Source organism: Saccoglossus kowalevskii, chromosome 6 (assembly GCF_978046115.1).
Source record: "Saccoglossus kowalevskii chromosome 6, keSacKowa6.1, whole genome shotgun sequence".
NCBI lineage: Eukaryota > Metazoa > Hemichordata > Enteropneusta > Harrimaniidae > Saccoglossus > Saccoglossus kowalevskii.
This window is the reverse complement of record NC_140646.1, coordinates 27395871-27412984: the sequence shown is the minus strand read 5'-3', so window position 1 is coordinate 27412984 and position 17114 is coordinate 27395871. Positions and strand designations below refer to the sequence as shown.

The 17114-nt window shown below is 36.0% G+C and overlaps 1 protein-coding gene and 1 long non-coding RNA gene across 2 annotated transcripts in view; one reads left to right on the top strand and one right to left on the bottom strand.

Annotated features, from left to right (window-relative positions):
* The window catches only part of LOC100374822 (uncharacterized), a 46327-nt gene that overhangs the window by 7918 nt on the left and 21295 nt on the right, over positions 1-17114 (bottom strand). The window lies entirely within an intron of this gene.
* On the top strand, positions 4983-13559 carry LOC146742203 (uncharacterized). The gene is made up of 2 exons (XR_014929830.1): positions 4983-5075; positions 12996-13559. It is a non-coding gene; the product is annotated as an uncharacterized LOC146742203 (long non-coding RNA).

The window sequence follows — 17114 nt, the reverse complement described above, 5'->3', positions numbered from 1 at the left end:
CTACTTTGATTTTTCCAAAAGTACACAGCCTGGATGATTGTGAAATTGAGGCATGTCACTATTTTTTTATTCTTTGAGTAACTATCTCTAAGAAATTTGCAGTATCTCCAACTTGTTTTTCAAACCAGACAATGCTGAAACCATATTTGAACAGGAGATTTTTATGTGGGTTTCCCAAGCAAGTCTGCCGGTCTTGTCTAATCGTTTAAGCATGATATAACATGTTTTGGTGTTTCAGTAATTTTAACCAATATGAGATACAACGCTTGAAATAACCACAGCACAATGACAGCCTTCCACATTGTCTAACATCGCTACATTGTTTGTACAACTATTAATGCTAAGTACCGGGTAGATATCTGCAAAATGTTATCTGTACCCTCTCGATTTCCGAATTTACGTACCCCCATATCGCTACCATAAGAAATAGTTGGCACAATGATTGCATCAAACAAATTAAATGCACTAACTAATGGCATACTACCAAGTTTCTTACAGTATGTAAATATATTTGGTTCACTGTAAATCTGTTTTAGAGGGCGGTAAAAAAATATGCATACAGTGGCAGTTTAGCAGCGGTCTCAATAGACTTCAATGACTACAACTCAATCAATCAATCAACCAAATATTTTATTTTACCTAATAATGCACACTTGTAGTTTACAAAACAACTCCTTTTATGAACCCACTAAAAATATAGTAAATTTTCTGAGACATCAAAAAAAAACGTGTAAAAAAATATGTTTGCAATTTATGACTCAACGCATAGTTTCAGTGCTGAAGCAACACTGTGGGGGTAAATTGTTGGCTTCAAGAAGCTCTTCCACCTATACAACTCGTGATGATAAATCTTCGGCATTTTTTTAATGATATGATCAACCCGTAGCTGTACACTATTGTTCAATAACAGAGGCTACACGTACTAATACAATAAGTTAACTACATTTGGCTGATACACTTGAAACAAAATAGTAGATATGCCATCATTAACTTGAAGAATACAAAACTAATGAACCAAACTAGGAAAGTACAGTGTGGTGTTGTAGTGTCAATCCCGTTCGATCCCTACACTTTACTAACTGAGCGAACATTAGCACATGACAAACTGTCCTATTCAGGACCATTACATCATTCAGAGAGTGGCTACCATTACATTATTGTTTCAATGTTGTTTTAATATTTAACATACGGTGCTTGAACGCGATCTTCATTACACCATCGCGGAATCACCGAATAAAAGCTTGCCTATTTATAACAACCTGTTTTGATTGGCTGCTGTTGAGCTGAGACGGCATAACTTCACGATTGACATTTAAAGCTCGATGCCACCTAAATGCTCATTACTATGCATTACTCATTACATTAATCTGATAGTTACCTCACGGAGTCAAGTGATTTAAACAATGATAGTTATTTTAATTTATACTGTTTGTTTTATTATGTTCTAATCTACGATCATAAATATATTCACTTCCAAAATTTAGGGGCTTCAACCGAACCCCCCGAACCCCCAAACTACGGGCCTGATAAGGGTGAACAAGTTCACTTATCATTTGCAACTGTATGTGTTTTTTTATTCCGCTTGCATGCTGGAAGCGCATACGTCTTGGCTGTTTTTGTTTTGTTTTTATTTTTTGTAGATTGCGAGGCTAGGTAATACAAACACTATTGCTACTATCAGGGGTAAAATCCTTCTCACGGGGTTCTCCACACGTGTCAGGGGGGAATCTCGTCTCGTCTCTATATCTCGTCCCCTTGAGGTGCGGGATCGGGAAAGTCACTTATACTTTACAGTCAAATAAGACACACACAACGAAATACGTTTCAACTCTCGTCTTAGTCGGTCATTTGAGCACTCTATAAGACACAGCGCCCTGGGGAAAAGTCCCCAAGACTATCACAAGGCTGACCCAAGACTAGCCCAAGACTGCGTCAAGGGTCGCCCCAAGTCTCTCCAGGACTTCACTCGACTGCGTCTATCGTGCTGTGCTCCCCAAGACCAACTCAAACTCTCTTTATTCATTTTCAAAACTCTAATCAATTACAAAACAGTAAAAGACTCTAAGGCGTAACCTTCAATCATAAAGCCAATCACACTAAGTACTGAATACGTCATATATTTTGATTAATCGTTCACTACATTAATAACTATGGATACCAACTGTCAGAATCGTAGTCAGAATAGCGACGGTTATCTCGTAATTAGTTCCAAACCACTGAGCCAAGTTCCATCCAAAACTTCAAATAGGCCTAAACGATGACAGACATACAGCAATTCAGCTAATAATCAACTAATTAAGTCGGTTAACAGATACGCAAAAACAAATTCATGACACTACGTTCACACGACAGCATTTTATCGGAGCCCTATGGCCCGAGCCAGCAAAAATGGCCGTGTATACGCATTCGGCTCGAGCCAAGTTCGGCTCCAATAAACCCTCGGGCACAGAATTCCGATATAGTTGAGCCCCGACATGGCCCCGAATGTGTATACGCAGGGCACAACTATCGGAGCTATAATCACGCCCTCAATCGTCTTCATCAAGTAACCTCTCATTTCAATTATGGTGGCGACAACATCGTTTGTAACTTCACGTAATTTCCGATTTGACGAAGAAGTACGCGCCCTAATATTTACTTTGACAGAGTAAAGAAATACTGCGATAGATTGACGAAATGATGCGACAAAAACTTGAAAGAAGGACTGAACAGATCTAATGAAAATTGAAGAAACTTGTTTTAAGACACCAGAGATAAAAATCATAGAAGTGGTCACGGCATGTTCCTAGTAGGTTTAGATTGACAACTGTCACACATATCACAACAGTTGAACTATGCTGTCGATGTACTGTACTACTGTCGATGGGTCCCGAAACTATTTCATCAATTATTTTGAGGGTGATGGTCCGAAATTGATCGTTTTCACGACAAAAACCGCGGAAAACTACAGCCAAATCCCCGTGTTTGCCGCCATCTTGAATACGTTATCATGACGTCACGAGGCGTCACAGTTTTCCCATTTCACGCGTTTTTCGGTACGGTGTATCTGAATTTTACCCACAATGCACCTGTTATACAAAATGAAAGTTATTGTACTTGCAATCCATACTCTCTGCTATGGTACGTAAATACGGCTGAATGCTAGTAACTTATACATAAAAGAGCCTTTGGTGTTGATGCAAACTATACAAAATTACTCAATAGAGACAAAATGTATATCATACGTAAGGACTACTTATTGTTCACATAGCTAAGCAAATCCACACTGGGGCCACTCCAATTACAAATTGATACAAGGGTGTGTAACCGAATTTGTCGTTCTTCGGTTTGTCTTTTATCGAGTCAACAATCAGTATTCAAAGTTTACTGCCGATGAAAGAAAAACCTTGAAATATAAAGAAGCATTCTTCTTATCTTAACAATGGTCACTTGTCATAACATGTCTTGTCTACGTGTCATAACCACGCCCCACTCATTGTCACATACCTAAGTAAATTATCACATATAAGACTTCATTTGAAAAGGCATAGGAGAGTATGCTGCTGAAAACGATCAGCGTTTTTAAATCTATTAAAAATCAACTGCTGGGGTCAACTATTTTCCCAACAAGGTCAATAGATTGGTTGACATGTTTAGCGATTGCCAGGTAAATAGTTCGTTGATGTAAATACTTCACTTTATTCTATATATGAAATGGTACAAACGTTTTTTATCGATACTTGCGCAACCCTAGAATGGTACACTTTAAACTAGTATCGTGTTTGAGCACAATGACTAAAACGACAAGGTGTGGTCAGACCATCGATCCCTCATCCACAAAAATAAATAATAGTGAGTGCATTAACAATAAGTAATATTAAATACAATAAGTAAAGCGTTAGAATCTCTGACCATTCATCTGACGCTTGACATATTCGAAACTTCGATAAAATAATAACTCTCTAAGTATTAAACGAGAATGAGAGTCTGGGATATTGACGGTGGCCCGATATATGGTTTGGGATCATTTTAGTGTATTCATGCTTATTTTCCCAACATGGAGTGTCCTCACACCCTAAAAAGTGTCCTCGCTCGAAAGTATCCCATCATAAATAATCCTTACCTCTAAAAGCGGATGGGTCGTTACCTACGAACGCGCGGGAATCGAGTCTAAGTCGATGATAACATACGCTAAAAACGCAATGGTTTATGGGTAGCCTCTTATCTGTATGGTCGTCTGCCGCATGAACAGATGGCGACCCCCCCCCGCGCTTTAAGGAAAAGTATTTGCACAGTGCGGTATGATAAAAAGATGTTTAATTCAGTTTTACATATTTTATTAGTAATACTTGGAAGTGTTGTAGTCGGGACACTTGTTTGATGGACGCCCATTTCTCAAGATGTCCAGTCCATTTCTTTTTAAATCTATACAAACGAATAATCTCGGCCAATCTCCTTCCCATAGGTCTTTGCGGCTCTCCGCGTCTAAAAGTGGTAATACACAATGCTTTAAGTGAGTTTATAAAATTAGTTATTGATTGTATAAGCTAATGCTTTGACATTTTTGAAACTACTGTACTTTTGTAACGCAAATCACGTATATTTTAATCAAATTAACCGAACTTTGTATTCAGATTCTTAGTGTAAAACGTTTTATAAACTGATAAAAGTAACCTTGTGGCTTGAACGTGACTGTGGAAGTAACCCGTATGTTAAGCCACTATTTTGGTATTTGCCACTATTTTGGTACCCGCGAAAATTAAAACCAACGTCCTCTTGCTCTTTGTTATTATTTTTCTTCACAAGTCAATAAATCTCATAATTCTGAATAATTCTGGACAGTTTGTGTATAATTTGGAGTAATTTGTTATGTTTAATTTAAGTTTTCTTTACTTGCGCATCTTTTCAGACCGAATTGTCATCTTTTTGACGCAGACACAGTGACGCTAACTTAGGGGGTATTACAATCGGCTGTCCTAACAGCTATATCGCGGAGCTCAATTCAACTGTCGTACTTTTAAAAATCAATTGCATAGCATATCCGTCGCCGATTGAAATGGTGTTAGTGCATCGAAACTGTTCGGCGAAGCTGCTAGGTAAGTATATGACGATTCAATACTAATATTGATATTTACTAGCTAGCTATCGCACTATGACTTGTTTAGTGTGCCTGCTCAGACTGCTGCGGCGTCTCGAGTCGTCCATTTGATTCTATCATCACCATCATGTTGTGTTCAATTCCAATTTCAAATGTGCATCGATTTCTCAAAACAGTAATTTATAGACATGTATATAGTTCATCTGATCCAGAAAGTGATAGTTTAAACTTCATGTACATGTCCAGCTTGAATTTAAATAATCTATATGCGGACGTTGAGCAGACGGACAACAACAGAGCCACCGAGCGATATGCTATTTTTCCGTTTTGTGTTTCTTCCATTTGAGATGCATTTCTGTAAAATATTCCGTATATGATGACAGAATTCGCTGGTGTTGTCAAGTTGTAGCATCCATTCTGGAAATTTTTATATTTTAGCAGCTATTTATTTTCTTGAAATTAAAATGTTTTAATACGCAAGATTTAAGTAATTTGCTTGGTTTCCGCAGTAATTGTAAAATATCACAAATTATTGCTTATTTATAAACACAAATTGCAAACAAAAGTTAGTAATTTATACCCATAACCTGAATGATATTCTTGTATAAAACATGTCAGTCACTTTCTTATTTTATCATATTTTTTCTCTATAACATGACGAGATAGAACAATTTGTATAATATATTATACTCTTGCGTAAATGACAAAGGTGTGTCAATAGTCAATAAAACAGCTAGCTGCGGTTCCGTAGCTCTTTGGTGCGACCTACAATCGAATTTCGCCCTAACAATTTCATTTGGACGTCTTTTTTTTAATTTTGTAGTTGTACGTCGAACATAGAGCTACGGGATCTATCACAGTTTAATAACATAAATTAAATCGCTTTTGCTTTCGATTACTATGGTGTGACGTACCTTTATTGTGAATTGATTGCTGGATGAATAACATACAAACTTTTGTTTGCAATTTGTGTTTATAAATAAGCAATAATTTGTGATATTTTACAATTACCGCGGAAACCAAGCAAATTACGAGAAAACAGCAGCCATTGACATCCCACACTCCCTAGCACAGAATAAATGTAATCTCGTTTGGCGGTCATGTGATACAGTGGTGGAAGAATAAAACTCACTCTTCCCGTTATTCTAATTGTTCCAAGAAAGCAATCACATACAGTATTTATAATTGTATGATTTTTGTTTAATAATAGAAACTAGTTGCATAAACGCAATTTATCTACTGATTTCGGTCACGTGGTACAAAATTATAGGTCTCGCGTAATTTGCTATAAATTCTGGAATACAAAATGGCGTCTTTCGTCTTGTTATTTTTCTGCGACTCGGTGTACGGTAAATAAAGTCAATTTTTTATGACCACCGTCATCATTTCACAGCGCAAATAAGTTCTGGTCATTGTTTGGAAGTAAATAAACATAGTGAGTACTTTCGAAGGTCTTAAAATGTTATTTTCGCGACGACCAAATTCGGCATGTGGATTTTAACCGGTATTCAGTCGCACAAGGCCCCATAGCCCTATGGGCCGGCCAGAGTCAGTCACGTAAATAATGCGGTCGGCAACATAGGGCTATGATTCCACAGCTATAAAACAGCCTAGGCAATACTATAGTCATTTAGAAAAGACATACAATTTGTTATTAATCTCATTATACACTTGTTATTAATCTCACTAATAACAACCATTCATGGTTATTTCAATTTTTGTATTACATTTTAATTTGTTTAGTAAGTTTTACAATACAAAAACCATCTTTATTATTGCTGCATTGTGGATATAAATGTAGCTCCAGAATGTGAGTAACCACTTGGAATTCCTACTGAATTTTGGGACGCCATGAATTCACAGAAATGCTTTCTTAATTTCATTTCCAAATACTTGCTGTGATAGATGAATGTTTAAACAATCATTTATACATGTTCCATAAGTGAATAAATAATATTACTAAAAAAATCCTTTGAAAATCAAAAGTTTACCATTCAATCTATTTGTATCTAACAACGTTGTCCTGACTCACTGCACTAATGATCAATGGGATAATGGCTTCCTATAGAGAAGAAATGTGTTAACTCAATATTGGATTTTGCAAAGAATTGTGGAATTGAAAATTGAACTGAACAATATAACCATAAAATTTTTAAAAATAACTTGCACGTTGCTTGAAAACAGGAGGTAAAAAGCTTATTTTAACGGAGGGCTCTATGGAAAAGATGTGAGCCCCCCAAATGCCATCTACAGTTCAATTTTCTATCTCACAACTTTTTGCAAAATCAAATATGGAGTTAACACAGTTCTTCCCTATACATGTATATAACACATTTCTTCCCTATACATGTACATGTATAACTAAAACTGGATATTATGAATCACTGTCTTAACTATGAAACAAATAATAAGGTATAATTATTCCCTTAGAACCTAACCTGACTCACTGCACTAACAACCAATAAGACATTTGTTACTCATAATTAGGACTAGGTATTATTATTATTTTTAATAATTTTTTTGTGCCAGGCAACAGTTCCGGACATTAAATTTCACTGTTGACTCTCCTGACTTTTTTTATGTGCAAATTGCAAGTGCTGACACATAGTGCATTTTTGCCACAGAAGTCATATTCAAGTTTGGGACTACATGACAGGGCTGTGCGGCCATTTTCCTATCAAATGGCAATTTAATGCACTATCCGACCTTAATCAAAGTTCCCCCAAAGTCGCATTCGTTAGTGAATAAATCTTGGCCAGTGGAATTGGGCTTTCCGTGTTCAGCCTTAGTAGGATTTGAACTTGGGTCTACAAATCATGAGTCTGATGCGACAACCACTACGGTATACTACCAGTGACCGGTAGGACTAGGTATTATTACCTGGTAATCGAAGACGACCTGACCCGACTCACTGCACTAACTATAAAACTAATAATAAGGTATTATTATTCCCCTAGAACCTAACCTGACTCACTGCACTAACAACAAATTGGACATTTTTACCTACATGTATAACAACAGTGTTCTCTCCACACCTCTAAAGCGTAATGGTACAGTGATGTGACCCTGTGAGATGTTCTTTCAAGGGTGTGGTCCCTCTAAATCCAAATCAAATACTAGAATATTAATAATTTGCCCATTGCACGTAACAGCAACAATGTGACAAAACAAGTCTCACAAATCACAAATACTGCACATGTCCGGAAAATATACTGATTTGGTACACTGCTATTATTTGCAGTTTGTACTTTAATTAAAAAAAAAAACAAGTGAAATTAGGTCCCATTGAAAATAAAACTGTACATAAATCGAAGCAAAAATTATTCAACTGCAGGCATCGCCAAAGAAACAAAACTGACTGGCAACACTGTTGTTTGGAGGTGTCAATCTGCCCAACGATTGTGTGTCTCGGCTACGCTGGTGGCTCATGCTTTGCCAAATTTTGCCGAATGGCGAGTTGAGTTTTAAGTTGATTTGCCAAATAATATATTTTATAGCCAAAATTGACCATATTTTAGGAAAGTAATGATTATTTGAATGTATAAACCATCTTTATAGTAATGTTCTTGAATGTATAATAAAGAAAAATGAACGACTTTTACCATAATATTTTTTCTGATAGTTAGTCGATTTTTCTAGGATAGTTGACGTCGCCATGTCTACAACAGAGCTGGTATTATGTTACTGTATTTTGCCGATCATGTATTAAAAAACTCTTGAAAATATGATACATCAGGGCAAAATGTAAGATAAAATTGGAAACTTTGGTCTGACCTTTTGCATCACTTCCTGTTGAAACACCAACAAAGTCGTATGTTATCGCATGACTTTGTGGACATTTTTTTTTTATCATCCCCAGTTCTTTCTAAGATTAAAACATTAACTCGAGACACACGTTAGATCAAAAGAAATACCTGGATTGCCAGTCTGTTTATTAGTGGTTCTAAGATAATCGCCAATGAATCATTTTCAGGAATTTTTTTAAACAAGAAACAGGGGTGCATCGCCCTCATGCCATGGCCATGTGCCCCTTACCCTAGGGGGCAGATTTTCTGGCAACCACAAAATTCTGAATGACAAGGGATCACAAGTGGCTTCAGTCTTCAACTTTGACCTGTCTGACAGAAATTTTGGCCCAAAGGAAGCCAGAGAATGCTCCACACCCTGATAGGGAAAACCCCATCTCCCCTACTTGATGGTGCCGCTGAATTGCAGTGCTCCCTCTTGCAGTTTTTTTAGCTCCGCTGTCGACTTTGTCGAGCGGAGCTTATCATATGAGTGATTGTCCGTCGTCGTCCGTGTCAATGTTTTACTTTTCGACTTCTTCTTGAAAACTACAAGCCTGAATGCTTTGATACTTGGTGTATATGTACCTTGGGTAGACCTCTCTTAGGTTTGTTCATTTCATGTTGATATCTTCAATTCTCTAATTTTGGTGAATATTTTTGTCATTTTTGGTAAAAAGTGATATTTTCGACTTCTTGTTAAAAACCGCAAGTGCAATTGCTTTGATATTACATATATAGGTACTACATGTGGACCTCTCTCAGATTTGTTCATTTTGTAATGATATCTTTAATTCTCTAATTTTGGTGAATATTTTTGTCATTTTTGGTAAAAAGTGATATTTTCGACTTCTTGTTAAAAACCACAAGTGCAATTGCTTTGATATTACATATATAGGTACTACATGTGGACCTCTCTCAGATTTGTTCATTTTGTAATGATATCTTTAATTCTCTAATTTTGGTGAATATTTTTGTCATTTTTGGTAAAAAGTGATATTTTCGACTTCTTGTTAAAAACTGCAAGTGCAATTGCTTTGATATTACATATATAGGTACTACATGTGGACCTCTCTCAGAATTGTTCATTTTGTAATGATATCTTTCTCTAATTTTGGTGAATATTTTTATCATTTTTGGTAAAAAGTGATATTTTCGACTTCTTGTTAAAAACCGCAAGTCCAATTGCTTTGATACTACATATATAGGTACTACATGTAGACCTCTCTCAGATTTGTTCATTTTGTGATGATATCTTCAATTCTCTAATTTTGGTGAATATTTTTGTAATTTTTGGTAAAAAGTGATATTTTCGACTTCTTGTTAAAAACCAATAGTTCAATTGCTTTGATATTACATATTTAGATACTACATGTAGACCTTTCTCAGATTTGTTCATTTCGTGATGATATCTTGGATTCTATAATTTTGGTGAATATTTTTGTCATATTTGGTAAAAAGTGATATTTTCGACTTCTTGTTAAAAACCAAAAGTTCAATTGCTTTGATATTACATATAGAGATACTACATGTAGACCTTTCTCAGATTTGTTCATTTCGTGATGATATCTTCAATTCTCTAATTTTGGTGAATATTTTAGTCATTTTTGGTAGAAAGTGATATTTTCGACTTCTTGTTAAAAACTGTAAGTCCGATTGCTTTGATACTATACATATTGTTCATTTTCTGATGATGTCTTCAGTTCTTTAATTGAAATGTGCATTTCTAACAGCGGAGCTATCTCAGCCGATAGGCTGCTTGTTCAAGAAAAAACCCTGATTTTAATTAACAAAACATTCTAAATTTGTTGAATGCAAGAATGTTACGGTTTAGCGGACAAAGTTAGGGTAATCATAGCATTACACATAAGGTATAGATCAATGAAAAATCGTTGACTTTAGTTTGAAATTTTGTCATTATTGATTTATTATTTTCATCCTATTTTGATAACTCGCAATCTCACAACAAAAAAATGTTTGCCCTAATGTCTCATGAACAGACAGTGACATGGGCACTAAAACTGACTGTACTTGTTGACACGAAATAATGATAAACAGTTATCTCCATGGATAACAATATATTTACTGACTGGCTATAACATATTAACTATTTCTATTGCTTTTTAGCTCCGCTGTCGACAAAGTCGACACAGCTAGGCATTAGTGGAATGGTGCATAGCAGACTGTCAAAACCTCAAATTCTCTAATTTTGGTGAATATTTTTGTCATTTTTGGTAAAAAGTGATATTTTCGACTTCTTGTTAAAAACCGCTATTCCGATTGCTTTGATATTACATATATAGGTACTATATGTGGATCTCTCTCAGATTTGTTCATTTCATAATGATATCTTAAATTCTCTAATTTTGGTGAATATTTTTGGTAAAAAGTGATATTTTTGACTTCTTGTTAAAAACCGCAAGTCCAATTGCTTTGATATTACATATATAGGTACTACACCTGGACCTCTCTCAGATTTGTTCATTTTGTGATGATATCTTTAATTTTCTAGTTTTGATGAATATTTTTGTAGTTTTTGGTAAAAAGTGATATTTTCGACTTCTTGTTGAAAACAGCAAGTCTGATTGCTTTGCTATTATATATATATATATAAGTACTACATATGGACCTCTCTCAGATTTGTTCATTTTGTGATGATATCTTTAATTTTCTGATTTTAGTCAATATTTTTGTAATTTTTGATAAAAGGTGATATTTTCGACTTCTTGTTAAAAACCGCAAGTCTGATTGCTTTGATACTATACATATATGTACCTCAGGTAAACCTCCCTCAGATTTGTTCATTTCATGATGATATCTTCAATTATCTAATTTTGATGAATATTTTTGTCATTTTTAGTAAAAAGTGATATTTTTGAATTCTTGTTGAAACAGCAAGTCCGATTGCTATACATACCATACATATTGTTCATTTTCTTATATGATATCCTCAGTTCTTTAATTGAAATGTGCCTTGCTAACAGCGGAGCTATCTCAGCCGATAGGCTGCTTGTTTTGCTGTTCTATTTCAAACTTTATTTGACTTGATAAATACATAAAAGACAATGGAGTAAAATGATATAAAATATCAGACTGTCTCGTCTTTAATTAATTGTAGATAGATTGTTAACTAATTTTATACTAACACAGTTATTGTATCACAATATTCAATGGGAAAATTATGCAAATTAGATACAGTGTTTGACTTGGGGTCTGGGGAGAACACTGAACTTGGACTGGATTTTTTTAATCCTGAGGCCCTGACCTGAATCACTGCACTAACAAGCAATGAGACATTTGTTATCTATAACTAGAACTGGGTTTTACATGTATTAATCCTGAGGCCATAGCCATAATCATTGCACTGATGACCAATGGGACACATAACTAGAACTGGGTATATTAGTTTCAGAGGACCTGACTTGACTCACTAACAGTGCACTAACTACCAATGGGTCATTTGTTATCTATAACCAGGACTGGGTATTATTAATCCCAGAGGACCTGACCTAACTCACTGTACTAACTAGCAATGGGACTTTTGTTACCTATATCTAGGACTAGGCATTATTATACCCAAGGAATCTGACCTAACTCACTGCATTAACTAGCATTGGGACTTTTGTTACCTATATCACAGTGAGGGACTGTGCCTATATCTAGGACTAGGCATTATTATACCCAGGGAACCTGACCTAACTCACTGCATTAACTAGCAATGGGACTTTTGTTACCTATATCTAGGACTAGGCATTATTATACCCAGGGAACCTGACCTAACTCACTGCACTAACTTCATGTACAAATCAGACTTTTGTTACTTATACTAATACTGGGTATTATTAATCCCTGGGGCTCTGTTCTGGCATTTGTTAATGAGGACTGGGTTTTATTAATCCCAGAGAACCTAACCTAACTCACTGCACTAATGACCAATGAGTCATTTGTTACCTATAATTAGGACTGGGTACTACCGGTATTAATATTAATTCCCTGACCTGACTCACTACACTAACTACTAATGGAAGACTTGTTACCGATAACCCTTAGGCCCTGTACTGGGATAAATTAGCATAACATACAAGCTTTGTATTTTGATAGATATTTTAACAATTTTTTTTTTATTATTGTAGGAAACTTGGAAATACTATACAGAGAAATGAAAGAATATGGTATCAATGGCTTCAGCACCTGTAACAATGATTTATGACTTTTTAGTAATTGTATTTGTATACCACTTTTTCAGTTTTCTGATTATTTCATGACTGTATGGTGTATTTTGTTATAACATGATGATAATAACAAAAATATTATAAAACTGTATTACAAAGGTACCATACAGTATAACAACAAGAATTAAAGTGTGATTATAAATTTATACTTAATTTAGAAATAACATTTCTCTTCTGGACGCTTGTCAGTGTTGGTCACTTTGTAGTAAAGCATGTGATCATGTCAGCATTATGCATATTGTCAACAATTATAATATTTGAACTCTCAATATTTTCCAAATGAGTGAGATGATAAGTAAGATGGTGCATTGTTTATTTTCAAGCATGCTATATATTAAATTGCTCAGTACTATGGAAAATTCTATAATATTTGAAATTGCAGTGTTAGATTCTTTAATTGAGCAAATAATATAGTTTGTACACCTATGAGACAAAAATATATTATTTCTGCTTCTTGCAATACCACATTGTGTTGTGTTTATATTCTACAAAATGTTTGCTTTAAAAATTTAAACTTGATTGAAGCATAAAGCTTTGATCTCTATGATTTATGTCTAATAATTTAAAAACAACTGTTCATGTGTAGCACAAATTAGGGGCTTACAGTTTGACCTAGGTTCATGGTGTACACTAATAGTGCCGTAAAATCTGTATTAGAAGCCGCATCCCTAATAGAAGTCGCATTCATTCTATTTGAATAATTGAGAACCAAAAATTCATCATTTCTCATATGTGTAGATGCTCTAATAGAAGCCGCATCCCCTCTGTTGCATTGTACCATTTTAAATAGAAGCCGCGGCTTCTAATACAGATTTTACAGTGGTTGGCATGGTCACACTAATTTCCCAGCAGTGTAAAGGCAGACCACAACAAACTTGATATGAGCATCATACATAGTGGGTTGTTATGTCACATTGTTTTGTTCAAAAATGGGAACTGATTGGGATTGATCTTTGTGTGTGTGTACAAGCGTACATCTCCAGCTGCATCGTTAACATGCCAGGACTGCTAACATTCTAACTGTACACATGCATCAAACATCTTGTGATATACCGGTATATATCAATATGTATATACCGATATATACATTGTCCTGAAACCAGATCTTGGTCGTGTGTATGGGTTTCTTTCAAATTTGGTTTAAACATGGGATCATCCAATATGACAATAAAATTGATCATGTGTGGGGTCCAGTGCCCTTTAGTTTAGTTCTATATTTTCTGATGAGTCAAGTCTACTCAAAAAATGTAGCCCAAATAGAAAAATTCTTGGGATAGATAAGTATATGAGGTGACTGAGATGGTACAATAACCTCAGTGTAGATCCACTGTTATACCACTGCCACCTGCTGTTGATTCATTCGTCGAGCAGAGGGCAGGGATATTAGGTAGGGTTGCAAATTCCACACCACGCCAAAGCACCATTTGATTACAAGTGGGAACATCAGTACTGTATTTCTGGTGACAAACCAGATTGTAAAGGGGACCCTGTATCATATGATCCAGTACTGTTGGTGGGCCCAGATGAACCATTCTTTTGCAAGGAAGAATGTCTAACCTTGGGCACCATGTTAAATAAATTTTAATTTCCACATAAGTTGCATTTTTCTGATTTACCAAGTGCTTGCTGCAGTCTCTGGCTTTAAGCTGGCACTCAATGGACAATACAAGAATTTGCTGATCATAACGTGTCCCTTTTTTTACATGGCTAACATCACCCAGAATGTTGTATTTATGGTAAAAGGATATTCACTGAACAGGGGCTGCAAAATATAAGGAATTAGTTTAGCCCAGTTCTGCCTAGGTAGTTTGCCATTTTGAGGGCCTCAACAGAGGCAGCAGTCAAACATATTGCCAGAACCAATGATGCTAGGCATAGAAGCACCAATATAATATGTGTTCTAAATATGATAAACTGAAGACAGATACACACGAACAATAATCTCATTCATAGGGTCAGAATGCCCAATAATGACAGTCTGGTCGAGGGGAATACAGGAACAAACATATCAACCAAGGAAATGATCGTTGAGGTGGATGTGGTTGGGGTCAGGTGTTTTCAGTGGTATGAATTAAAGGATTCATTTTGTTTCCCAACACTTATTTCCTGTGACGTTAAATTGTTCGGTTACCGTAGCAAACTACCACAATGACCCTGTAGGACCTTTCAGAAGTCAAGCACAGCTACAAGATCAAGTTGGCCAAAAAGCTTCAGTTGACTCCATCACCAGTGTCAATGGTTCTGCCACGAGTAATGGTAGGCATGATTTTCCAGGAAGTGAGAGAATTATTGGCAAATGGCAGCAGTGCAGTGCCTGTTATTCCCCCATATTTTTGGTGAACAATAAAGAACAATATAGACCCAAGCCAACTGAATCAGTATATTCTCTCAGAGCATTTTATGTGATGGTGACCCCAGCAGAGGTACACTGCTGTGTACATCAGGGGATTTCCTGATATCACTCAAACATTTGATTCAAGATATTAGTTCAATGTTTGCCCATTGTAGCCTCACAGTTTTTTTTTCCCAAAATTAATGGCAGTGCCAGTTTTGTGGCTGCACAGCAGGCCAACAATGTGAATCCATTTTATCAATATCTGGTTGATACAAGAGCAGTAATTTTAGCACACATCCTTCAAACAATCATATCCCACATTTAGTATTTCCGGGAATGTATTCTTGGGAGTGTTTCAGGTTGAGAGACCCGGCAGCCACACTTTTTGCATGCACGCACAGCTCAGACAATTATTGAGCTTTTTGGAAATGGCTTCATCTATGAGAGGCCTTGTGCCTCAAACAGCTCTCAAAGGTATGCTCGTCCAGGTCCACACACTCCAGTTGTGTGGATCGCCACATGAGAAATATCATGGACCCCACAAAGCTTGACTGCCATCAAGTGGATGGACTTAACCAACATAAGACGGAGATAACAGATTGCTCCATCAACTGCGGCTATAACACTGGTCATGGACGCCTTGAAAATAGAATGGGGAGTGGCTCCCTTGCAAAGCACAGCTCCACATAAACATACCTAATATGTTGGGTGGCATTAGATTGCTTTCTAGATGAAGTATAGAATAAAACAATTCCCATCCATTGCGACAACACAACTGTATTAGCATATATTACAAAACATGGGTGGACAAATCCCACAAACTAGCCAGCTAGTGGAGAAGATAAAGAGTGGGAAATAGAGCTGAAGCCCACCTGGCAGGGATTAGAAACAGTGTGGCCAACACAACACGCAATGCCGTGTTTCAAATTCCAATCTCGTTTTTCAGTTTATATGTTCATATATGTGCCTGTAATTTTGAATAGATAATTATTTAGCTGCGCCCCTTTCCCCATTTTGGGATTTACTTGAGGGTCACTAATGGGCTTGAACTCCCGCAGTTCAGCCACCACCAGGGTATACTTTGTACCCATTGAACATACATACAATACATTGGTTTTGGCAAGGTAGGTATGGCTTCACTATGCAAAATTTCGAATAATTCCCCGGGAATCTGATAATGCAAAGATCAGTACATTAACAAAGGGAATTAAAAATTGTTAGGGGTCATGTGACAACAAAAGAATGCACACTCCTATGTTGGAACCTTTCGTATATTGAAAGAGAATAATACATGCCACTATTTTCGTACCAATCGTATATTAAATAATAGCACATCCCGACAACAGAATAATACATGCCACTATTTTTGTACCAATCATATATCGAATAATAACAGATACCGACAACAGAATAATACATGCCACTATTTTTGTACCATTCCTATATCGAATAATAACAGATCCCGACAACAGAATAATACATGCCACTATTTTTGTACCATTCCTATATCGAATAATAACAGATCCCGACAACAGAATATTACATGCCACTATTTTTGTACCAATCCTATATCGAATAATAACAGATCCCGACAACAGAATATTACATGCCACTATTTTTGTACCATTCCTATATCGAATAATAACAGATCCCGACAACAGAATAATACATGCCACTATTTTTGT